The 26,112-nt window shown below is 42.5% G+C and overlaps 1 pseudogene; it reads right to left on the bottom strand.

Annotated features, from left to right (window-relative positions):
- Positions 1 to 7,113: 7,113 nt before the first annotated feature.
- Positions 7,114 to 26,112, bottom strand: part of LOC109760700 (uncharacterized) — an 81,240-nt pseudogene continuing 62,241 nt past the window's right edge.

Below are 26,112 nucleotides of genomic sequence, written 5' to 3'. Positions count from 1 at the left end.
AAAATTAAGAATTTGAAAAATGTTTGCAAAATTTTAAAATGTTAATTGCAGCCGGCAGAAAGATAACTTGCAGTTGCGACCCCCCCCCCCCCCCAATACATCTAGTTGCGCCCCCCTTGAAAAAATGCAGTTTGCGACCCCCTTGAACACATGCAGTTGCGACCCCTATTTGAAAACATGCAGTTGCGACCCCCTTTAAAAACATGCAATTGCGAGCCCCTTGAACACATAGAGCGACCCCCCTTGAACACATGCAGTTGCGACCCTTATTCGAAAACATGCAATTGCGATCCCTATTTGAAAACATGCAGTTGTGACCCCCCTAACACATGTAGTTATGACCCCTAACTGAATACATGCGGTCGCGACCCCCTTGGACACATGCAGTTGTGACCCCTATTTGAACATGCAGTTACGACCCCACTTGAAAACTTGCAGTTGCGACCCTATTTGAAAACCTGCAGTTGCAACCACCCTTAAACACATGTAATTGCGACCTCACTTGAAAACTTGTAGTTCCGACTCCATTTGAAAACATGCAGTTGCGACCCCTATTTGAACACATGTAGTTGCGACCCCTTTGAACACATGTAGTTGCGACCCCTATTTAAAAACATGCAGTTGTGACCCCACTTGAAAACTTGCAGTTGCGACCCTATTTGAAAACCTCCAGTTGTGAGCACCCTTGAACAAATGTAGTTGCGACCTCACTTGAAAACTTGCAGTTGCGACCCCATTTAAAAACATGTAGTTGCGACCCTCCTTGAACACATGCAATTGCGACCCAACTTGAAAACTAGTAGTCGCGACCACCCTTGGCCACATGCAGTTGAGACCCCCCTTGAATACTTATAGTTGCGGCCCCATTTGAAAACATGAAGTTGCGGCCCCACTTGAATACTTACACTTGCAGCCCCATTTGAAAACATGAAGTTGTGACCCCCTTGAACACATGCAATTGTGAACCCATTTGAAAACTTGCAGTTGCGGCCCCATTTGGAACACATGTAGTTGCGACCTCAAAACATGCAGTTGCAACCCCATTTAAAAACTTGAACATGTGCCCCCCTTGAAAACATGCAGTTGCGACCCAACTGAAACTACACTTGTGAACCCCCTTGAAAACTTGCGGTTGCAACCACCCTGAAAAACTTATAATTGCGACCTCATTTGAAAACAATGCAGGTGTGACCCCCTTGAAAACTTGCAAATGTGACCCACTTTGAAAACTTACAGTTACAACCCTTTGAAAACTTGGAATTGGGGTCCATTAAAAAACTTCATGTTAGCAAGCAAATAAAAAAAAATACAAGAAACATGATTTAAAATGGCCCGCTAAACCTCCTAAAAAAGCTGCGCCAGGCGGCGAACAAGTAAGTATAATGATAAGAATAAAAGAAGAACACAAATGAGAAAAAAAAAATCTCATCAAAATATAAATTAGTTACAAGCATTTACATATAAAAAGAAAGGTTAAAGTGGAAGAAAGAAAGATTGAGAGAGAAAAAAAATATAGGATAACAACAAGAAAAAGAAATGCAAAAAAAAAAACCTTGCTTCGTTTCAGCTTTTCTCCCACATGCGTATAGCCGAGGACAAACAACAAAAAGTGAAGAAAAAAACTAGCGTTGAAAAGCCATAGTAGTCCCAAAGAAAAAAGAAATAAAAAACTACAACACAAAGGCCCTGCAACATTGCTCACGTAACAAAACCGACAACAGGAGAGTGAGGCAACTGTAAAAGCACAAATCTCAGCGCATTTAATTCAACGGGTATGGAGGTGATTGAGACCTAACTATTTCTCAGCTAGCGGAGAACTAGCAAAACCGTTTTCTATAAACCTAGTCAAATTTATGTTTGACATTAAATAGAACTGTGCGGGCCATATAGCTATAGAAAACATCCTAACTTTTATGGGAAAAGAAAATGTTTTGGGATGTCCCTGCATGCATGGAGCCAGTTACCCAATTATAGGAGATTCTGTTGATCAGTTTCCTTCCATATACTCTTGCAGTTGGGCTAGGCATAGGCCGATTCAAATCCATCTTGCCAACGAAATCGAACGAACCCTAGCCTTATAGAATTGCAAGTACTTATCCTGCTTATAATCTCAGCTATTTCAGTTTCTAAACGACCATCTACCAAAGAGCATAGATCTTGTAAGTTATTTGGTGCTTCTATCACGAAAGGAAGATCTTCATCCTTGCCATGCGGTTTTTGCTTTGCATTAGATACTCTCTTCAAATTTTGTGCATTTGTTTTCATAACTTTGTTACCAATAACTTGTTCTTCATCTTTGACATCATCCTTTTCATCTTCTACAGCAACCTCATCGTCATCACTTTGCTCCCAATCCCTTGTCGGCATATTACGGAAGTCATTATCACTTGAATCCTCTTCATCAACAGCATCTTCTTCTTCATCCTAATCCTCATCCTCACCACCGTCATCGCTTCCTTCATCGTCAGATGCTACACCTTCACATATCTTTCTAGCCTGTTTTTGCACATGTTTTTTAAGATAAAAAATATTTAATAAAATATTTTATAAACCTGAGTATATTATGTAAACATGTGTGTTATATAAATGTGTGTATTACATATTTGGTTTTCTAAATTATAACTCAAACATATTATTGTAATTTACAAACATTTCAATAATTATACACAGTTGTATAGTTCAATGTTGGTATAATTAAAAGTGTTCATAATTTCAATTTAACTATTAATATAACATTCAATCAAGGCTAATATTAAATTATATATATTTTGAATATAAGTCATGAGTAAAAAATTGTACACAACTGAATATTCATAAATATTTGGTAAATATCTGTATTCATCATTTTCTATAATTTAAATAAAAGACACAAGTGTATATCATTTTTGGATTCATTAAACATATTTATTTAATAAACATTTTCAATCCGTATTAGCTCAATAATTTTATATAATACACATATTTATATTTAATTTTTACTAATCATCGTTCATATGTATTGTATTTTAACACCCAAATACTTGAACATAATTTTATACTTACGTTTTATAAATATCCTGAATGTTTTTATTACTTAATTTTTTTTACTAAATATTTTATACACAGATTTATTTTTAAATGTTTAAGTTTTAATCATCGTATGTATGTAGAATATTTTGAACACACAAATATTCGAACATACTTTATTACTTAAATTTGACAAATATCTTGAAATAAATAGCGCGCCCAAAATGGGCCGAGTATCCACAACCTATTTAAGCTTCACTTGCATTTTCTTTGAGTATATATAAATCCCTTGTCCAGATTAGAATTCACGACCTAAATGTTGTAGTGGCTAGAGTATTTTGTGTTAAACAGTTTGTCATGGGTTCGACTCCTGGCGGACACACAAGTGAGGTCATACACATGGATACACATGCATACATGTACTGTGATCGTATCTACACGTTTGAGTCAAGTTAGGTGACCACAAAACCGTATTTGAAAGTTTTAGCATCAAACTGGACATGCGACCCAAGTTCTTTGTACTTCCTTGATAGTTGATGAATAGATCAAAAGTTTTCTCGCAAAATAAATAAATAAGTATGTTATAAAAATATATTCCATAATGTATTTACTGGTATTGTAGATGTTGATACTTCTCTATAAACCTAGCCAAATTTATGATTGACCTTAAATAGAACTGTGCGGGCCATATAGCTGTAGAAAACATCCTAACTTTTCTGGAAAAAGAAAATGTTTTGGGATCTCCCTACATGCATGGAGCCAGTTACGCAATTATAGGAGACTAGACGTCAACCCGTGCAAAGTTGCACAGGCTAGTGTAATAAATATCTATTTTGTATAAATATTAAGAAAATATATTTATAGTTATTACTATCAAAGTAGTTCAGAGTTAGGTTGTCTATACATGGGTTATGTTCTATATCTGCCAAGAAAAAAATTGTAGATCATCATATTCCCAGTTGTAGACCAAACTTAGTGTCTCAGTTTATGCACATGTCTATTTTAACTTTTTACCTACCATTTAAATTTTCTTGAAAATAGTTTCCACTAATAATTCTATGCACCAATTAATGGTCAAATACACATGTCTAGCACCATGCTAGTTTCTAAAATGTCCTACTTTTCAGGACAAATAACGTAGCGCTAATCAGCCATATTGTGTGATTCAGTTGTTGCTTATGCATTTACAAACTCCTTCCTTGGATTATAAGTTAAATTACTACATGAAATTTGTATGTAATTTTTTGCATAAAATGTGCTGCACTATTTTCCTCTCAAACATGGCTTGAAAGAGATACTTGTTAGCAAGTACTCCCTCCGTCCCATATTAGTTGTCACCAAGCTGGATGTATCTATATGTATTTTACTACCATGTATAGAAGACTTTATGGGGCGGAGGTAGAAGAATTCATTTTTGCTACCATGTATAGAAGACTTTATATATATTATCGCAAGTAATTAGCCTACGTCTTCATGTTCTATAAACTCTCAGCAGAGACAACTATGGTAACCTCTTTGTCATGTAAAGAAACATAGTAACCTCTTTATCATGTAAAGAAACATAGTGGCCTCTTTGTCATGTGCTTAGCATGCCAAATGAAAGCAACTATCAAACCATATCACATGTTGTTGGTTCACATACAATTTCCACACAGAAATAGAATTAGAGAAGTTTTAAAATAGGGAAAAGGTAGAAAACAAACCAAGGTCAACACTTGTTATATAACCTACACGGCAACAACAATAAGGTTTCATAATGTTAAATCTCGCATATTTACCTTCCAAACTTAAAAAGTGGTAGAAAGAATTTATGTAACCTACAAGCGACTTTGTTGGCAACACCAGGAGACATCTAATTTTTGTTTGTCTACACCACAGTGGCATTGCTTTATAGGAATACCCGATGGGCACAGCGATGTCTAAACTAAATCTCGTTCCAAGTGACCCGGTATAATCCAAAATTATAACATGTGAATCCTTTGCATTTGATTAAATATACACAGAGGAAAAAAATCCGAGAATTGAAAGCAGCAAAACAGAAATTCATTGGTGAGTTAAGCTCAAATGAAAAGGAATAATGAGATTGTGGTTCTAAGAAGACCACCATATAACAAAATATTTGGATGCAAGCATTAACTTTTGCACGTCACAACCATGTATTCACATGTATACGTCAAGGTTGAAGCCCTTGTGATTTCGGCATGTACTTCCTTATTACACCTACATTCTCTGTGTCAACTAAGAGGATAAGCGCAAACTGCATATCCATCTTTCATGGATACTTTTCAATTTCGATATATCATGCCTTGTGTCCCAGATATATTTCAGTTTTGCTACTACCAGTTGATGTGTTGCACACACATCGCACATACTGAACGATATAAAGATTTAGCAAAACCACATTACATGTTCAGTAATAATGGAGCTAATAAATCATCACGCTCTCACCCGTGTGCTCGAATAGCAGTGTAGTAGATTCATTCATTGTGGCATAAAACTATTTAATCGAATAGCACTGCAGTAGAATCATTGATAGGGGTTTGTTCGTATCTTACAGAATGAATTTAAAATGTCTCACATTTAAACTATTTATTTTAGTTGGATGCCCTCTATAATGTCAAGTAAGTTTGCTTTTATCTTTCAGAATAAATTACCACGTAGAACTATTTCAAAACAAAAAGAAAAGATTACACATGCCACATTAGAAACAATCATTAACTGTTCTGGTTTTTAGGTTAAACAACTTGCACTAATTTTGCATGGTTATGCTTATGTAAGAAATCAATCGAGCAACCTCGCTTCTCAATGGGGAATCCTCAGGAGATATGTATTCACCTGAAACAAATAACAACTTTCTAAATATGATTTTGAGAAACTAAATTAGGGAATCTTCCATGTAATCACCTTTTGAAATATAAACAATAAAACAGTTGGTGAAATGGCATATAGTAACTATTATTTTGTCACGCGCACACAAATAATTCAATCTGCACCTAAAGTCTGAATAAAAAATCTTTATATGTACTTGCATGTAACTATAATGAATATTTATTCGACACTTGCAAGAATCATAAGAACACATTCAACAAATTAAAGAGAAAAATGTGTACCATATACGCACTTGCAGATTGTATGACACCAATCAGATTGTTCCTGCCGGAAGCAAGCAAGAGCCTTCTGCTGAAAGATAGCTAGATATATAGTTAAAAAAAAATATTTGCCTAGAATGCTTCCGTGAGAAGTGTCATGACCTGGTGCCACATGGGAGCACACCCGATTACTCTGAAGTCTCAACACCCAACTGAAACTCTAACTCTATCCTTTGGCACTGAATTTTTCTCCCTATTTTCTGTGAAAGTGGAACACAAATATTGGAACTATCACATAACACTGACTTAGTAGAAGATCTAGGGAACCAATTTGCAGGCCCCTCTTCTGTTGGATTGAACAGAAATACAAAACAAAATCGTTTCAACATATATTGTTCTTAAAGAGGAGAAATTAGTGGAAAGCCACATGCAAGGCAATGCATCAATCTCGCTGAAGCCCTTGTAAGCACTCCTTCTTGCTTGATTACTTTGAACCAAACCTTGACACCCTCCACAACAGCATGACGGCCTCCCACACTAGGGACTGCATGTATTAGAACACATGAATCTTTCCTCTTTTAATCTGAGCCATGGCTGAACATGGAGATCTGGGGCATGGTTTCCCATGTGCGTCTGTTCTCACCAGTGTGCGCCTGCAGCCAGAGGACGATTTTATATCGGACTTCATATTGTGTGCGTGTCTCCCGTGATCAAGCCGCATGGTTTCCCATGTGCGTGTGTGTTTCCAAGATCAAGCCGCCAGGTTTGTTTATTTGCACATCTCTCGAGGAGATCAGTCAAGTGCTAAGCGCCTGAAATTCATCGGCGAGAAGACAACCGGCGGGGAGGGATTGAGTGGATCTGGCGCTAATATGGGATCAGCTGGAGAGGATCGTGCGACGGCGTAGGTGAGATTGGGAGAAAGCTTTTCCTGTTCATAGAACCGGCGTGAATTGCACCTGCAATGGAAGAGGATGTTACGGCTGCATAGGCAAGATTAGGAGAAAGTTTTTTCTTTTCGTAGGATTAGGGATAGGGCAGTTTTTTACCCTTTTCCTAGGCCTGATTTGAGAGTTTGTTAGAGATACGTGAGAGATTGACCGAGAGATTGACCGAGAGATTGAGGTAGTTGTGTCACGGGAGAGAGAGTTTATTAGAGATACGTGAGAGATTGAGGGATTTGGGTCACGGGAGAAAGCTACGTGATTTTTTTTCTCATTGGACAGATATGTGAGACGTGATTGATAGAGAGAGTTGCATAAAGGGAGAGAGACACGTGAGTTTTTTTTTTTTTGCTGTGAGTCGATTGGGTCATGGGAGAGATATACGTCAGTTTTTTTTACTGTGAGTCGATCTACACCGTAATAACTCGGCCCCATCAGATTAACGGCTCCTAATTACTGATTACCGTGGGAATTAATAGGGAGTCTGTATTTAGTATAGGTATAGATAGATAGATAGATAGATATAGATAGATAGATAGATAGATAGATAAATAGATAGCTAGATTTTGTTGATCAGTTTCCTTCCATATACTCTGGCAATTGGGCTAGGCACAGGCCGATTCAAAACCATCTCGCCAACGAAATCGACCGAACCCTAACCTTATAGAATTGCAAGTACGTATCCGGCTTATAATCTCAGCTACTTCAGTTTCTGAGCGACCATCTACCAAAGAGCATAGATCTTGTAAGTTATTTGGTGCTTCTATCACGAAAGGATGATCTTCATCCTTGCCATGCGGTTTTTGCTTTGTGTTAGATACTCTCTTCAAATTTTGTGCATTTGTTTTAATAACTTTGTTACCAATAACTTGTTCTTTATCTTTGACATCATCCTTTTCATCTTCTTCTACAACAGCCTCACCGTCATCACTTTGCTCCCAGTCCCTTGCCGGCATATTACGGAAGTCATTATCACTTGAATCCTCTTCATCACCAGCATCTTCTTCTTCATCCTCATCCTCATCCTCACCATTGTCATCACTTCCTTCATCGCCAGACGCTACACCTTCACCTATCTTTCTGGCCTCATTCTCGTAAATTTCGTCAACCCAACCTTTTTTCCTTTTTGTTGGCTCGTCAAAAGAGAAGGAATCACCAAGATCATCGCCGGATATAGGTTTTGAGTTCTCCGCCTTCATATGATGATCGCCATCCTCGCTATCATCATCTTCTTCGTCAGAGGACTCAGCAGTTCCAAGCATCCACTTGTGACGTTCCTTCTACAATGTCATTAAGCATCAGCAAGCGATTTAATATCAATACTTCCACCAGCAAAAACACCACTAATGTGGTAGAATTATAAGCTAAACCTAAAATCACAGTAAAGTTCACAAAAACAACTGTAGGATGGACAGAAAAGGCAAACTTTAAATATGCAAGCAGCAGTTGCATCCAATGCAACAGCTAAATCAGAATCTCAAGACGTTCCTTTTCTTCCTGAGCTAGTTCTTCTGGGATTTTTGTCCTGTCTGACGGGCGAGCACGTTGATCCATCACCATTTCTTTCACCAGTTTGCCGCATGCCTCTGGCTTTTCCTGGAATGCAACAAACAATATGCAACTTCAGTACCAGGAACTGACAAAGATAACACATTTTTTTTGCGAGGGACAAAGATAACACATTTACAGGCCCATGCACAACAATCAAAATTTGCGAAATTAGAAGTGGCGTAGAAGTGGAGATGCTGTTGTAAAGACTTCAATCCCAAGGTACCAAATGAGAGGAGCGACTCCACTAAGGATGTGAAAATCTTTAGAATAGACGCATAAACTGGTCCACAAAATTTAAAGTAAATCAACTAATAGCCTACTATGTCCAGTCTACTATTTTCTCTTTTCAAGCTTACATGTGTGTGTGCAGTGTTTGGTGTGCGCACCGACTTCTAACAACATAACAGAGGTTCTACCCATGCTGCCAACTTAATTGTCGACTAAAAGCTATGTAATATAATGAATTATCTTGGGCTTGTTGATGATCTAAATAGGAAGACAAGCATTAAATGCTACCTTATTGAAAATCTCCTTTCCAGCCAGACCAGATGAACCTTTATGGATTGTACTTGAATTGAATGTGTGTTCACTCTAGCCGGCTCGGTCAGGGATAGAAGTGCTGGTCTGGGCCAGCAATGCAAAATCACTATCTAACTTGTCAATAAGATGTTCATCCTCTTCCTTTTCCTTTGCTTTTTGGGCCTGCAATGTTGCAAAATTATGCTAACGTATCAACTTCATGCTACAAATATGAAAATATAAGAATGCATAATAGCAAGTATAGTGTGTGCGAAACAGCAAATCATGTACACAACCCAACAGACCTGCAATACCAATCTAATGAGGTCATGCATACAACAGCATGAATATAACATAATTCGGTAAAATAAAAATACCACATTACTAGCGTTTTGGACATTGGAGAAGCATAGTGCACGTCAGCAACATTGAACTATAATGGAAATAGGAGGTGTCTGGATTGGAATGAATCCAACACTACTGTATTAGGAAGTTAAGGAGTCAAATATGTTGGAGTCAAGCTGTGCATCCATTATATAAGAATGATATCCTCTGTTTATCTAATCCCTCACATCCACATATATCTATCTTCACCGCATGGATAAACACTTGGCCATTTTTGTCATGGAAGGCACTAAGGCAGACATACATATACCAAGGCTTCTTTTGATTACCTTCGAAAACAATTTGGAAAAAGCAAATACCAAGAGTTGAAAACAGTGAAATAAGCTTCATGTATCGAACCAAATAATAATTTGTAGGGAAAATTCAAAACAGTTTATGTAAGTTTCAGAATGATAGGAAATGTTCTAGGTGATAGCCCAAGACAGAAAAAAAGGCAGCAACAGAAGGAATAATGGTTTTATACACACAAGGTACCCTACCTTGTAAAATTTACTCTTTTTTTTCGAAGGGCCAATGGCCGATCTTTATTAGATAGGGGAGAAAAAACAGAATACAAGATTGCCGTAAAGAACACTTGACGCCCACGAAAGGAGGGCAGCTGTAGAAGACCGCCAATCCACTAAAAGAAAGGAAAATACACCAGATCGTGCTAATGACCCAAGTCTGTAATGCAACCCGCAGATTGCCACACTGCTATGTCTTCACGCACTACGTCCAGTACTCTTTCTGCACTGCTTGCCAGCTGATCAAACACTCTGGAGTTCCTCTCCTTCCACAGTCTCCAGTGCATCAAGATCGTAATGGTGTCAAAATTGCGGCGCATTGGTTTAGGTACGCCCGCTCTGGCCTCAAGCCACCACTCCTCCGTGCAGCCGTGTCGATCGTCCTGCATAATGAACTGCACCCCAGTCCAGGATTTCAGCAAGCCCCAAAGCTGCTGCGTGTATCGGCAATGCACAAACAAGTGTGTGCAATCCTTAGGTTGTGACAGACAAAGAGGGCAAGAAGGATTCCTGGGCCAACCTCTGCGTGCAAGATTATCCGCCGTCAGACACTTGCCATGGACCACTAACCACATGAAAAATTTGCACCGTGGTGGTGCTTTGGATTTCCAGATCGGCTTGTTGCAAGCAAAGCGTATATTTGCCATGAACATCATCCTGTAGGCGCTCCTGACAGAGAACTCCCGCTCCTTCGTGAGCTTCCAGAGTGCACAGTCCCGCGATCCCGGCCGCAAAATTGTTTCCTGAGTGATATCCCAAACTGTCAGATACTGCGCCAATGCTTGCACTGAGACGCCACCTGAGATGTCCCTAATCCATGATTGATTCTGCAGTGCTTCCCGAACTGAGCAGCCGGAGTCTTTGACAAAAGAGAACAGAGCCGGCGCCATAGAAGCAAGCGAGCTGCCATCCGGGAGCCAGTTATCAGTCCAAAACCTCGCTGATTCTCCATCTCCAAGTGATATTGCCGAGGCGGCGCTGAACATCATCCGGACTGTCTTCTCCGTGTTATCCGGCAACAGTTTCCATGGCCTAGGGTGCTCGTCCCATCTCAGCCATGGCCAGCGGCATCTTAGAGCCTAGCCAAACCACTTCAGATTAAGTACGCCAAGACCACCACACTCTTTGGGGGAACAAACTTGTGCCCAAGGCAACAGGCAGTGCCCTCCGTTGATGTCTTCCTCCCCCTTCCCGATAAAAGCTCGACATCTTCTGTTTAAAATTTTGATGGCCCAACTCAGCAAGGGAAGAACAGCCATGAAATGAATCGGCAGTGCCATAAGTACCGAGTTGACCAGCGTCAGTCGTCCCGTTGCCGGCAGCAATTTGGGCTTCCACCCTTTCATCTTGCTCGAGTACTTGTCCACCAAGGGCAAAACATCTTGACGCCTCAAACGAAAGACCGAGAGGGGCAGCCCGAGATACTTGATCGGGAAAGATTGCTGCTGACACTGAAAATGCTCCGCCACCATGGAAACGACCGCCTCGTCACAACGAATGCATGTGGTAGAGCTTTTCTGAAGATTGATGTGCAGACCAGAAGCTTGTCCGAAGAGTTGAAGGATGGCAGAAATTGCCTGTAGGTCGTTTGTGTGTGGCTTGAAGAAGAGTACCGCATCATCAGCAAAAATGGAGGCCCTGGGCACCTCAGAGCCCAAACCGAAGTCCGACAGTACCCTCCGTTGGTCAGCCCAGCGAAGCATTCCTTGAAGCACATCCATGGCAAGAATAAACAGAGCCGGGGACAGTGGGTCCCCTTGACGAACACCCTGGCCCAGAGAAAATGAGTCGCTGAGCTCCCCATTGATAAGCACAAAAGAAGAGGAAGATCTCAGCAAACCACAAATCCACGAGCACCACCTGTCCCCAAAACCTCTGGCCTTTAACACTTGCAACAGAAACCCCCAGGAGAGAGTATCGAAGGCTTTGGATATATCAATTTTCATAAGCACCGCTTGTTTTTTCTTTTGATGCAGAGTCCTTGCTGCATTGCGCACAAATATAAATTCTCATGGATGCTCCTCCTGCAAACAAATGCGCTCTGAGCATTGGATATTAATGAAGGCAGAAGAGGTGTCGGCCTGGTTGCAAGGGCTTTGGCAAAAAAATTAGCAACCCCGTGGATCAGATTAATTGGTCTGAAGTCCCCTAGCTGCAGCGGATCCTCATTCTTGGGCAGCAGGGTAATAATGGACGCAGAGCTTCAAAGGAGTAAAAACGACCCTCAGAAAGTGCGTGCAACACAGCCATGAAGTCCTTTGCAATAATACCCCAGCAGCTCCTGTAAAACAGCCCAGAGAAACCGTCCGGCCCAGGTGCACGATCAGCCGGCATGTCCTGAATAACTTTCTTGATCTCATCCTCCGTGAACGGCACCTCCAGCCCTTGTGCTATGCCCTGGGGAATCCGATGTATATCTAGCTCATCCAACCTTAACGAGCAACCCGTGGGAGCAGGGCAGCCCATCCGCGCACGAAAGAAATCATGTGCCAGCTTTACTCTTCAAAATGATCTCTGAGATAACTTCCTTTTTGCTCTTGTGACCCTGCAAACAAGAGTAACTAGATTAAGGACACACCATACCGATTACAGATGAGATCTAAATGTACTTAGTAATTCCTAAGAAACATTACATGTGTTTCTCCGCGCAGGTCAGTTTCTGAAGGGAGGTCACTACTTTGGAGAGATAAGCGCTTCTTTGAGAGCGTGTTACCTGAAAATACAAAAGGTTAAGCACATTAAGCCAAATAGAAACATTAACATCAGTTCCTGTAGATGGGGATTCTAATCCTTATAATGCCTTAATATGTAAACATAAATATTTTCTCCAATAAGACCATTGTATATTCCCAATGCTGAGCCTAGCAAACTAAGTGCCAAAACTGAAACTAGGCCATGTGTGATATAGGGAAAAATCAGTGGTTACCAAACGTGGAGATCATGAGGGATTTTAGATACCGAACAATAACAAACATTGATAGCTGAATCAAATATTTACGGTAGGAAGTTATATTATGCTATCTTATCAGTTTTACTTCAAACAACCCCGTCCCAGATTATTTTGCTGAGTCAGACGTGTCAAATTCCAACCCATGCTTCAGATTCCAATTGTTATTTGCCAACGTCAATACCAACACCTGTATGTGCCTGTAACACTTGCATCCCTCAGAATACATAGAACAAATTTTAGAACCTCTCAGAGCAAACCTAAAACTAGGTGTCAGACTACAATAATCTGCCTTACACGACAAGCAGAACTCCAAAAGGTTGGTTTTGCAGGTCATCAACAAAATTTTATTTTATTTTGGATGGCCAAGATATATCGTTTATAGTCCTTTAATGCTCTGTTTCAGATAATAAACTAAAAGGTACTTAAAATACTAGTTTAAAATATAAATGTGAGATTCGTATGTACGTAACACAGGAGACTCACAAGAACCCAACGAAGCAGAAAACATTGGCCAGTTAAATATTGTATTGCAAGATACTTAGATGAGAGCTTATAACGCACCTTCTTCATCACTGTCTCACCAATAGGCACCTCTTCATCGAAATCATCATTTCCCATAAGCGTGTGAGGATCCTCATTGTCCTCCTCATCAGACAGATTGTATTTGCTTGCTCGTTTCAACTTCGCCTAGAACTCACGAGAAAGGTGGGAAACTTAACATACTCTTGGATGTCGAAATATTAGGGTGGTCCTAGGGCCCATCTAACAATTTCTGAAAATCTCTAAGTGCCCATGTGGTTTAATTGGCACTAGGTGTAGTGGGAAGTTTAGTCTCACCCCGGAAGTTGGAGAGGAATTGGATCTCCTTATAAGGGTTTCTCTTCCACATGCTATTGGAGCTTGAGAACAGAAGAGGCCCTCGTGCACTCCTCCTCCTCCGCCCGCCTCGAGGCGACGCGACGTGGGTTGCGGGAATGAGCCACTGTCCACTGACTCCATCCTGTCCGCCGCGTCTCCGAAACCCCGCCTCTCCGGATCCTGTACGGGAGAGGGGCGAATAGGTTTTTGGGAATCAGACGCCGACCGTCTCGCCGCGGAGAAGCTCGAGGCTGCCGAGGATACCACCGCCACCGCGGCTTCTACTGGCCTACTGGAGGGTATAACACGTTTATCCCACTCCTGTTTATTTCCGCATTAGCAGTACTGACATTATGTGTAGATGTGTTAGTATGTCGTTAATTCTGTCAATGCCGTGCTAGTGATTTGTTTATGGATTAAATTAGTCGAAAAATTGCCTACTTATTCAACAATCCAAAAACCTATTATGTGTAGGAATTTTTCGGCAAGTGGCTTTACCGCTGCACTGAAACCGGATAAGTTTACCGGTACGTACTTTAAGCGTTGGCAGACTAAGACCACTTTATGGCTCACGGCTATGAACGTGTTCTGAGTCGCTGGTGTCTCCACGGGAACGATTGCTCTTGAACAGGAGAAGGCGTTCAGGGAGGCCACCGTAGCATTCCTCGGAGCAGTTTTTAGCGTGATCGGAGATAAACTGGTTGACGCATGTTTACATGTGCATGTTGCCAAGGACTTGTGGGAGGCGCTCGAATCTAAATTCAGGGCCACCGATGCTTGGAGCGAGATGTACATGATAGAGCAGTTCCACGATTACAAGATGGTCAATAATCGTCCTGTATTGGAGCAGGCTCATGAGATAATATGCATCGTTAAGGAGCTTGAGCTTCTTAAGTGCAATTTACTGGGCAAGTTTGTCGTGGGATGTATAATCACTAAGCTCCCTAATTCGTGGAGAAACTTTGCTACCACTCTGAAACATCAGAGACATGAATTCTCTGTAGAGGATGTCATCGGCCATCTGAGTGTTGAGCAGAACTTGAGGGCAAAGGACTCACACGGAAAAGGGGTCAAAGGTACTTCTGTTGCCAACATGGTGAACCAGAGGAACTTCAACTCCCACAAGCCCAAGGAAGAACGGTGTCCAACACAATACCAACTTTAAGAAGAAGGGCAAGAAGACCTTTAAGAAGAACAAGAAGGATGAGGGATGCTTCACTTGTGGTTCTGTTGACCATTGGGCCAACAAATGCCCAAACAAGTATAAGAAGCCAGGACATGACTCCAAGTCTGTCAACATGATTGTGGGCAACAATGAGAATGGTGCATCTGGGTACGGTAATTTATTTATTGTTTTTTCAGTGTTTCAGCCCACCGATTGGTGGGTGGACATAGGTGCAGGTGTTCATGTGTGTGATGACATTTCATTGTTCTCTTCTTACCAGGTCATAGGCCACGGGTCCGTATTGATGGGGAATGGCGCGAGTGCTTCTGTTCATGGTGTTGGCACGGTCAATCTGAAGTTTACTTCGGGAAGGATCGTGCAGCTGAAGAACATGCAGCATGTCCCCTCCATCGAGAAGAACCTCGTTAGTGGCTCCCTTCTACGTAGAGAAGGGTTTAAGTTGGTCTTCGAGTCTAATAAATTAGTTGTTACTAAATATGGACTATTTGTTGGAAAAGGTTATGAGAGCAGAGGGATGTTCCACCTTTCCCTCGCAGATTTTTGTAATGAAGTTATGACCATATTCATTCAAGTGTTAATGAATCTGAAGTTTGGCATTCACGTCTTTGTCACATTAGTTTCGGTGTTATGACACCGCTAGCTAAGTTGTGTTTAATCCCGAGTTTCACTTTAGCCAAAGGCTCTAAGTGCCTTTCATGTGTGCAAACTAAGCAACCTCGCAAGCCTCACAAGACTACAGAGGAAAGACACTTGGCACCATTAGAACTCATACTTTCTGATCTTTATGAGATGAATGGTGTGTTGACTAATGGTGGAAAGAAATACTTCATGACATTGATAGATGATTGTACTAGATATTGCTATGTGTATCTGTTAAATACTAAAGATGAGGCTCTACACTACTTTAAATTCTATAAGGCATAAGTTGAGAATCAACTTGAAAAGAAAATTAAACGAGTTCGATCAGATCATGGTGAAGAGTACTTATCGAGTGAGTCACAGAAGTGCTTTCGTCAAGGGTGACCGACACGTGGCATCCACCGTAACGGAACGCCGTTAAGCTATCGGGTCCGATTTTGGATCCGATAACCCATTAACAGCCCCGACCAATGGGGATTTTCCACGTGTAAAATCATCATTGGCTGGAGGAAACACGTGTCGGCTCATCGTTGGGACAGATGTCATCCACTCATTGGACCCAAAGCGCCTATGATACGTCGACACGTGGCACGGCCCAACAGAGGCCCATATAGGTTAAAAAGGCCGGCCCAGTCAAAGGCCCGTAGTACTTACTCAGGTACTAGTGGGCCAGCCCAATAACGGCCTGCTTAATAAAGGCCCATTTATGGCCCGAAGCCAGATCTGGCCCGTTAATTGTTCGCCGAATATTTTGAAGGAAATATGCCCTAGAGGAAATAATAAAGTTATTATTTCTTTCCTTATATCATGATAAATTTTTATTATTCATGCAAGAATTGTATTAACCGGAAACACAATACTTGTGTGAATACATAGACAAACAAAGTGTCACTAGTATGCCTCTACTTGACTAGCTCGTTGATCAAAGATGGTTATGTTTCCTAGCCATTGACATGAGTTGTCATTTGATTAACGGGATCACATCATTAGGAGAATGATCTGATTGACTTGACCCATTCCGTTAGCTTAGCACTCGATCATTTAGTATTCTGCTATTGCTTTCTTCATGACTTATACATGTTCCTATGACTATGAGATTATGCAACTCCCGTTTACCGGAGGAACACTTTGTGTGCTACCAAACGTCACAACGTAACTGGGTGATTATAAAGGTTCTCTACAGGTGTCTCCGAAGGTACTTGTTGGGTTGGCGTATTTCGAGATTAGGATTTGTCACTCCGATTGTCGGAGAGGTATCTCTGGGCCCACTCGGTAATGCACACCACTATAAGCCTTGCAAGCATTGCAACTAATGAGTTAGTTGTGGGATGATGTATTACGGAACAAGTAAAGAGACTTGCCGCTAACGAGATTGAACTAGGTATTGAGATACCGACGATTGAATCTCGGGCAAGTAACATACCAATGACAAAGGGAACAACGTATGTTGTTATGCGGTTTGACCGATAAAGATCTTCGTAGAATATGTGGGAGCCAATATGAGCATCCAGGTTCCGCTATTGGTTATTAACCGGAGACATGTCTCGGTCATGTCTACATAGTTCTCGAACCCGTAAGGTCCGCACGCTTAAAGTTCGATGACGGTTATATTATGATTTTATGTGTTTTGATGTACCGAAGGTAGTTTGGAGTCCCGGATGTGATCACGGACATGACGAGGAGTCTCGAAATGGTTGATACATAAAGATTGATATATTGGAAGCCTATATTTGGATATCGGAAGTGTTCCGGGTGAAATCAGGATTTTACCGGAGTACCTGGGGTTACAGGAAGCCCCCCCGTGGGTTTAATGGGCCAAGATGGGCCTTAGTGGAGAAGAGGAGGGGCGGCCAGGGCAGGCCGCGCCCCCTCCCCATCTAGTCCGAATTGGACAAGGAGGGGGGGCGCCCCCCTTTCCTTCCTCTCTCCCTCCTCCTTCCCCCTTCTCCTACTCCAACTAGGAAAGGAGGGAGTCCTACTCCTGCTGGGAGTAGGACTCCTCCCTGGCGTGCCTCCTCCTGGCCGGCCGCCTCTCCCCCTTGCTCCTTTATATACCGGGACAGGGGGCACCTCTAGACACAACAATTGATCCCTAGATCTCTTAGCCGTGTGCGGTGCCCCCCATCCACCATAGTCCACCTCGATAATATCGTAGCGGTGCTTAGGCGAAGCCCTGCATCGGTAGAACATCATCATCGTCAGCACGCCGTCGTGCTGACGGAACTCTCCCTCAAAGCTCGGCTGGATCGGAGTTCGAGGGACGTCATCGAGCTGAACGTGTGCTGAACTCGGAGGTGCCGTACGTTCGGTACTTGATCGGTCGGATTGTGAAGACGTACGACTACATCAACCGCGTTGTGCTAACGCTTTCGCTTTCGGTCTACGAGGGTACGTGGACAACACTCTCCCCTCTCGTTGCTATGCATCACCATGATCCTGTGTGTGCGTAGGAAAATTTTGAAATTACTACGTTCCCCAACAGTGGCATCCGAGCCTGGTTTTATGCGTAGATGTTATATGCACGAGTAGAACACAAGTGAGTTGTGGGCGATACAAGTCATACTGCTTACCAGCATGTCATACTTTGGTTCGGCGGTATTGTTGGATGAAGCGGCCCGGACCGACATTACGCGTACGCTTACGCGAGACTGGTTCTACCGACGTGCTTTGCACACAGGTGGCTGGCGGGTGTCAGTTTCTCCAACTTTAGTTGAACCGAGTGTGGCTACGCCCGGTCCTTGAGAAGGTTAAAACAACACTAACTTGACGAACTATCGTTGTGGTTTTGATGCGTAGGTAAGAACGGTTCTTGCTCAGCCCGTAGCAGCCACGTAAAACTTGCAACAACAAAGTAGAGGACGTCTAACTTGTTTTTGCAGGGCATGTTGTGATGTGATATGATCAAGGCATGATGCTATATTTTATTGTATGAGATGATCATGTTTTGTAACCGAGTTATCGGCAACTGGCAGGAGCCATATGGTTGTCGCTTATTGTATGCAATGCAATCGCCCTGTAATGCTTTACTTTATCACTAAGCGGTAGCGATAGTCGTAGAAGCATAAGTTGGCGAGACGACAACGATGCTACAATGGAGATCAAGTCGCGCCGGTGACGATGGTGATCATGACGGTGCTTCGGAGATGGAGATCACAAGCACAAGATGATGATGGCCATATCATATCACTTATATTGATTGCATGTGATGTTTATCTTTTATGCATCTTATCTTGCTTTGATTGACGGTAGCATTATAAGATGATCTCTCACTAAATTATCAAGGTATAAGTGTTCTCCCTGAGTATGCACCGTTGCGGAAGTTCTTCATGCTGAGACACCACGTGATGATCAGGTGTGATAGGCTCTACGTTCAAATACAACGGGTGCAAAACAGTTGCACACGCGGAATACTCAGGTTAAACTTGACGAGCCTAGCATATGCAGATATGGCCTCGGAACACTGAGACCGAAAGGTCGAGCGTGAATCATATAGTAGATATGATCAACATAGTGATGTTCACCATTGAAACTACTCCATCTCACGTGATGATCGGACATGGTTTAGTTGATTTGGATCACGTGGTCACTTAGAGGATTAGAGGGATGTCTATCTAAGTGGGAGTTCTTAAGTAATATGATTAATTGAACTTAAATTTATCATGAACTTAGTACCTGATAGTATTTTGCTTGTCTATGTTGATTGTAGATAGATGGCCCGTGCTGTTGTTCCGTTGAATTTTAACGCGTTCCTTGAGAAAGCAAAGTTGAAAGATGATGGTAGCAATTACACAGATTGGGTCCGTAACTTGAGGATTATCCTCATTGCTGCACAGAAGAATTACGTCCTGGAAGCACCGCTAGGTGCCAGACCTGCTGCAGGAGCAACACCCGATGTTATGAATGTCTGGCAGAGCAAAGCTGACGACTACTCGATAGTTCAGTGTGCCATGCTTTACGGCTTAGAACCGGGACTTCAACGACGTTTTGAACGTCATGGAGCATATGAGATGTTCCAGGAGTTGAAGTTAATATTTCAAGCAAATGCCCGGATTGAGAGATATGAAGTGTCCAATAAGTTCTACAGCTGTAAGATGGAGGAGAATAGTTCTGTCAGTGAGCATATACTCAGAATGTCTGGGTATAACAATCACTTGATTCAACTGGGAGTTAATCTTCCGGATGATAGCGTCATTGACAGAATTCTTCAATCACCGCCACCAAGCTATAAGAGCTTCGTGATGAACTATAACATGGAAGGGATGGATAAGACGATTCCCGAGCTCTTCGCAATGTTAAAGGCTGCGGAGGTAGAAATCAAGAAGGAGCATCAAGTGTTGATGGCCAACAAGACCACCAGTTTCAAGAAAAAGGACAAAGGGAAGAAGAAGGGGAACTTCAAGAAGAACAGCAAACAAGTTGCTGCTCAAGAGAAGAAACCCAAGTCTGGACCTAAGCCTGAGACTGAGTGCTTCTACTACAAACAGACTGGTCACTGAAGTGGAACTGCCCCAAGTATTTGGTGCATAAAAAGGATGGCAAGGTGAACAAAGGTATATGTGATATACATGTTATTGATGTGTACCTTACTAATGCTCGCAGTAGCACCTGGGTATTTGATACTGGTTCTGTTGCTAATATTTGCAACTCGAAACAGGGACTACGGATTAAGCTAAGATTGGCTAAGGACGAGGTGACGATGCGCGTGGGAAATGGTTCCAAAGTCGATGTGATCGCGGTCGGCACACTACCTCTACATCTACCTTCGGGATTAGTTTTAGACCTGAATAATTGTTATTTGGTGCCAGCGTTGAGCATGAACATTATATCTGGATCTTGTTTGATGTGAGACGGTTATTCATTTAAATCAGAGAATAATGGTTGTTCTATTTATATGAGTAATATCTTTTATGGTCATGCACCCTTGAAGAGTGGTCTATTTTTGTTGAATCTCGATAGTAGTCATACACATATTCATAATATTGAAGCCAAAAGATGCACAGTTGATAATGATAGTGCAACTTATTTGTGGCACTGCCGTTTAGGTCATATTGGTGTAAAGCGCATGAAGAAACTCCATATTGATGGACTTTTGGAACCACTTGATTATGAATCACTTGGTACTTGCGAACCGTGCCTCATGGGCAAGATGACTAAAACGCCATTCTCCGGAACTATGAAGCGAGCAACAGATTTGTTGGAAATCATACATACAGATGTATGTGGTCCGATGAATGTTGAGGCTCGCGGCGGGTATCGTTATTTTCTCACCTTCACAGATGATTTAAGCAGATATGGGTATATCTATTTAATGAAACATAAGTCTGAAACATTTGAAAAGTTCAAAGAATTTCAGAGTGAAGTGGAAAGTCATCGTAACAAGAAAATAAAGTTTCTACGATCTGATCGTGGAGGAGAATATTTGAGTTACGAGTTTGGTCTTCAGTTGAAACTATGCGGAATAGTTTCGCAACTCACGCCACCCGGAACACCACAACGTAATGGTGTGTCCAAACGTCATAATCGTACTTTACTAGATATGGTGCGATCTATGATGTCTCTTACTGATTTACCGCTATCATTTTTGGGTTATGCTTTAGAGACAGCTGCATTCACGTTAAAATAGGGCACCATCGAAATCCGTTGAGACGACGCCTTATGAACTGTGGTTTGGCAAGAAACCAAAGTTGTCGTTTCTTAAAGTTTGGGGCTGCGATGCTTATGTGAAAAAGCTTCAACCTGATAAGCTCGAACCCAAATCGGAGAAATGTGTCTTCATAGGATACCCAAAGGAAACTGTTGGTTACACCATCTATCACAGATCTGAAGGCAAGACTTTTGTTGCTAAATTTGGATCCTTTCTAGAAGGAGTTCCTCTTGAAAGAAGTGAGTGGGAGGAAAGTAGAACTTGATGAGGTAACTGTACCTGCTCCCTTATTGGAAAGTTGTTCATCACAGAAACCGGTTCCTGTGACACCTACACCAAATAGTGAGGAATTTAATGATGATGATCATGAAACTTCAGATCAAGTTGTTACTGAACCTCGTAGGTCAACCAGAGTAAGATCCGCACCAGAGTGGTACGGTAATCCTGTTCTGGAGGTTATGTTGCTAGACCATGACGAACCTACGAACTATGAAGAAGCGATGGTGAGCCCAGATTCCGTAAAATGGCTTGAGGCCATGAAATCTGAGATGGGATCCATGTATGAGAACAAAGTGTGGACTTTGGTTGACCTGCCCGATGATCGGCAAGCCATTGAGAATAAATGGATCTTCAAGAAGAAGACTGACGCTGACGGTAATGTTACTGTCTATAAAGCTCGACTTGTTGCAAAAGGTTTTCGACAAGTTCAAGGGATTGACTACGATGAGACTTTCCCACCCGTAGCGATGCTTAAGTCTGTCCGAATCATGTTAGCAAATGCCGCATTTTATGATTATGAAATTTGGCAAATGGATGTCAAAACTGCATTCCTGAATGGATGTCTGGAAGAAGAGTTGTATATGATGCAGCCGGAAGGTTTTGTTGATCCAAAGGGAGCTAACAAAGTGTGCAAGCTCCAGCGATCCATTTATGGACTGGTGCAAGCCTCTCGGAGTTGGAATAAACGCTTTGATAGTGTGATCAAAGCATATGGTTTTATACAGACTTTTGGAGAAGCCTGTATTTACAAGAAAGTGAGTGGGAGCTCTGTAGCATTTCTGATATTATATGTGGATGACATATTGCTGATTGGAAATGATATAGAATTTTTGGATAGCATAAAGGGATACTTGAATAAGAGTTTTTCAATGAAGGACCTCGGTGAAGCTGCTTATATATTGGGCATCAAGATCTATAGAGATAGATCAAGACGCTTAATTGGACTTTCACAAAGCACATACCTTGACAAAGTTTTGAAGAAGTTCAAAATGGATGAAGCAAAGAAAGGGTTCTTGCATGTGTTACAAGGTGTGAAGTTGAGTAAGACTCAATGCCCGACCACCACAGAAGATAGAGAGAAGATGAAACATGTTCCCTATGCTTCAGCCATAGGCTCTATCATGTATGCAATGCTGTGTACCAGACCTGATGTGTGCCTTGCTATAAGTTTAGCAGTGAGGTACCAAAGTAAGCCTGGAGTGGATCACTGGACAGCGGTCAAGAACATCCTGAAATACCTGAAAAGGACTAAGGATATGTTTCTCGTTTATGGAGGTGACAAAGAGCTAGTCGTAAATGGTTACGTCGATGCAAGCTTTGACACTGATCCGGACGATTCTAAATCGCAAATCGGATACGTGTTTACATTGAACGGTGGAGCTATCAGTTGGTGCAGTTCTAAACAAAGCGTTGTGGCGGGATCTACGTGTGAAGCGGAGTACATAGCTGCTTCGGAAGCAGCAAATGAAGGAGTCTGGATGAAGGAATTCATATCCGATCTAGGTGTCATACCTAGTGCATCGGGTCCAATGAAAATCTTTTGTGACAATACTGGTGCAATTGCCTTGGCAAAGGAATCCAGATTTCACAAGAGAACCAAGCACATCAAGAGACGCTTCAACTCCATCCGGGATCAAGTCTAGGTGGGAGACATAGAAATTTGCAAGATACATACGGATCTGAATGTTGCAGACGCTTTGACTAAGCCTCTTCCACGAGCAAAACATGATCAGCACCAAGGCTCCATGGGTGTTAGAATCATTACTGTGTAATCAAGATTATTGACTCTAGTGCAAGTGGGAGACTGAAGGAAATATGCCTTAGAGGCAATAATAAAGTTATTATTTATTTCCTTATATCATGATAAATGTTTATTATTCATGCTAGAATTGTATTAACCGGAAACATAATACTTGTGTGAATACATAGACAAACAGAGTGTCACTAGTATGCCTCTACTTGACTAGCTCATTGATCAAATATGGTTATGTTTCCTAGCCATTGACATGAGTTGTCATTTGATTAACGGGATCACATCATTAGGAGAATGATGTGATTGACTTGACCCATTCCGTTAGCTTAGCACTCGATCGTTTAGTATTCTACTATTGCTTTCTTCATGACTTATACATGTTCCTATGACTATGAGATTATGCAACTTCCGTTTACTGGAGGAACACTTTGTGTGCTACCAAACGTCACAACGTAACTGGGTGATTATAAAGGTGCTCTACAGGTGTCTCCGAAGGTACTTATTGGGTTGGCGTATTTCGAGATTAGGATTTGTCACTCCGATTGTCGGAGAGGTATCTCTGGGCCCACTCGGTAATGCACATCACTATAAGCCTTGCAAGCATTGCAACTAATGAGTTAGTTGTGGGATGATGTATTACAGAACGAGTAAAGAGACTTGCCGGTAACGAGATTGAACTAGGTATTGAGATACCGACGATTGAATCTCGGGCAAGTAACATACCAATGACAAGGGGAACAACGTATGTTGTTATGCGGTTTGACCGATAAAGATCTTCGTAGAATATGTGGGAGCCAATATGAGCATCCAGGTTCCGCTATTGGTTATTGACCGAAGACATGTCTCGGTCATGTCTACATAGTTCTCGAACCCGTAAGGTCCGCACGCTTAAAGTTCGATGACGGTTATATTATGAGTTATGTGTTTTGATGTACTGAAGGTAGTTCGGAGTCCCGGATGTGATCACGGACATGACGAGGAGTCTCGAAATGGTCGAGACATAAAGATTGATATATTGGAAGCCTATATTTAGATATCGGAAGTGTTTCGGGTGAAATTGGGATTTTACCGGAGTACCGGGGGTTACAGGAACCCCCCCGGGGGTTTAATGGGCCAAGATGGGCCTTAGTGGAGAAGAGGAGGGGCGGCCAGGGCAGGCCGCACGCCCCCTCCCCCTCTAGTCCGAATTGGACAAGGAGGGGGGGGGGGCGGCGCCCCCCTTTCCTTCCTCTCTCCCTCCTCCTTCCCCCTTCTCCTACTCCAACTAGGAAAGGAGGGAGTCTTACTCCCGGTGGGAGTAGGACTCCTCCCTGGCGCGCCTCCTCCTGGTCGGCCGCCTCTCCCCCTTGCTCCTTTATATACGGGGGCAGGGGGCACCTCTAGACACAACAATTGATCCCTTGGATCTCCTAGCCGTGTGCGGTGCCCCCCTCCACCATAGTCCACCTCGATAATATCGTAGCGGTGCTTAGGCAAAGCCCTGCATCGGTAGAACATCATCATCGTCACCACGCCGTCGTGCTGACGGAACTCTCCCTCAAAGCTCGGCTAGATCGGAGTTCGAGGGACGTCATCGAGCTGAACGTGTGCTGAACTCAGAGGTGCCGTACGTTCGGTACTCGATCAGTCGGATCGTGAAGACGTTCGACTACATCAACCGCGTTGTGCTAACGCTTCCGCTTTCGGTCTACGAGGGTACGTGGACAACACTCTCCCCTCTCGTTGCTATGCATCACCATGATCCTGTGTGTGCGTAGGAAAATTTTGAAATTACTACGTTCCCCAACATATTTGGGCCCATGTACAGCCTGAAGCCAGATCTGGCCCATTAATTGTTCGCCGAATATTTGGGCCCAATTACAACCTAGTGACTTTCGGCCTGTTAGAGGCCCGATGTAGACATGGGCCCATTTCAGCCCGGTGTGACTTTCGGCCTGGGAATGGCCCGTGCTGCCCATGGGCCATATATGGTCCGACGGGACATCGGGCCCACTAACGGCCCGTGATAAAGGTGGCAACAGTTAAGCCCAACGTGACTTTGGGCCTGTTAAAGGCCTGTCGCATAATTCGGCCCGTTGATGTCTGTACTAAGCTTTCGGCCTCTTAAAGGCCCATGATATCAGTGGGCCAAGTAAGGCCCGATATATGTTTCGGCTTGGTAACTGCCCGTGATATAACTGGGCCCAAAAAGGCCCGGTCTACATTTCAGCCTGCTGAAGGCCCGTCGACGACTAGTGAAAATTGAGGCCCAATATGCATTTCGGCCTGCTAAAGGCCCATGGTTTCATCTGGGCCGTAACAGGCCAGTACAATATTCAGCCTGTTAATGGCCCAACTCTACCTAGGCGAAACTAAGTGCTGGGTCCACAAAAGGCCCAACTAAAATATAGGCCGGTGTAAGTTGTGGGCCTCGCGCAAAGTGTGAAGGCCCCAATCATTCGGGCCCAAGAAAGATGCAGGCCGGCCCAATTGTGGCCCGCTAAACACCAGGCCCGTTAGAGGCGAATGTTTCAGCCCGGTCGACTACATCTGATTTTTTTTTCAGATAGCGAATGATGGCAGTAACTAGTAGGAATTAAGAACAAACCTACTCTATACAGTAAAGAAATTACGGCATAGTAACTAAGAATAAACCTACACTATAAAATAAAGGATTTATGGTATATTACATCCACTGGGCATCGAAGTTCGCCATCAGTGATCATAAAGCGTAACGAAGAAGCAGATTACAAGTAATAAAATAATACTGAACCGAGACCACTTCCAAGACAGTTCAAGAAAGGTTA

This window comes from Aegilops tauschii, chromosome 7, assembly GCF_002575655.3.
Source record: "Aegilops tauschii subsp. strangulata cultivar AL8/78 chromosome 7, Aet v6.0, whole genome shotgun sequence".
In the NCBI taxonomy this organism is placed as follows: domain Eukaryota; kingdom Viridiplantae; phylum Streptophyta; class Magnoliopsida; order Poales; family Poaceae; genus Aegilops; species Aegilops tauschii.
The sequence above is the reverse complement of the archived record's forward strand: the minus strand, read 5'-3'. Positions and strand labels throughout refer to the sequence as shown.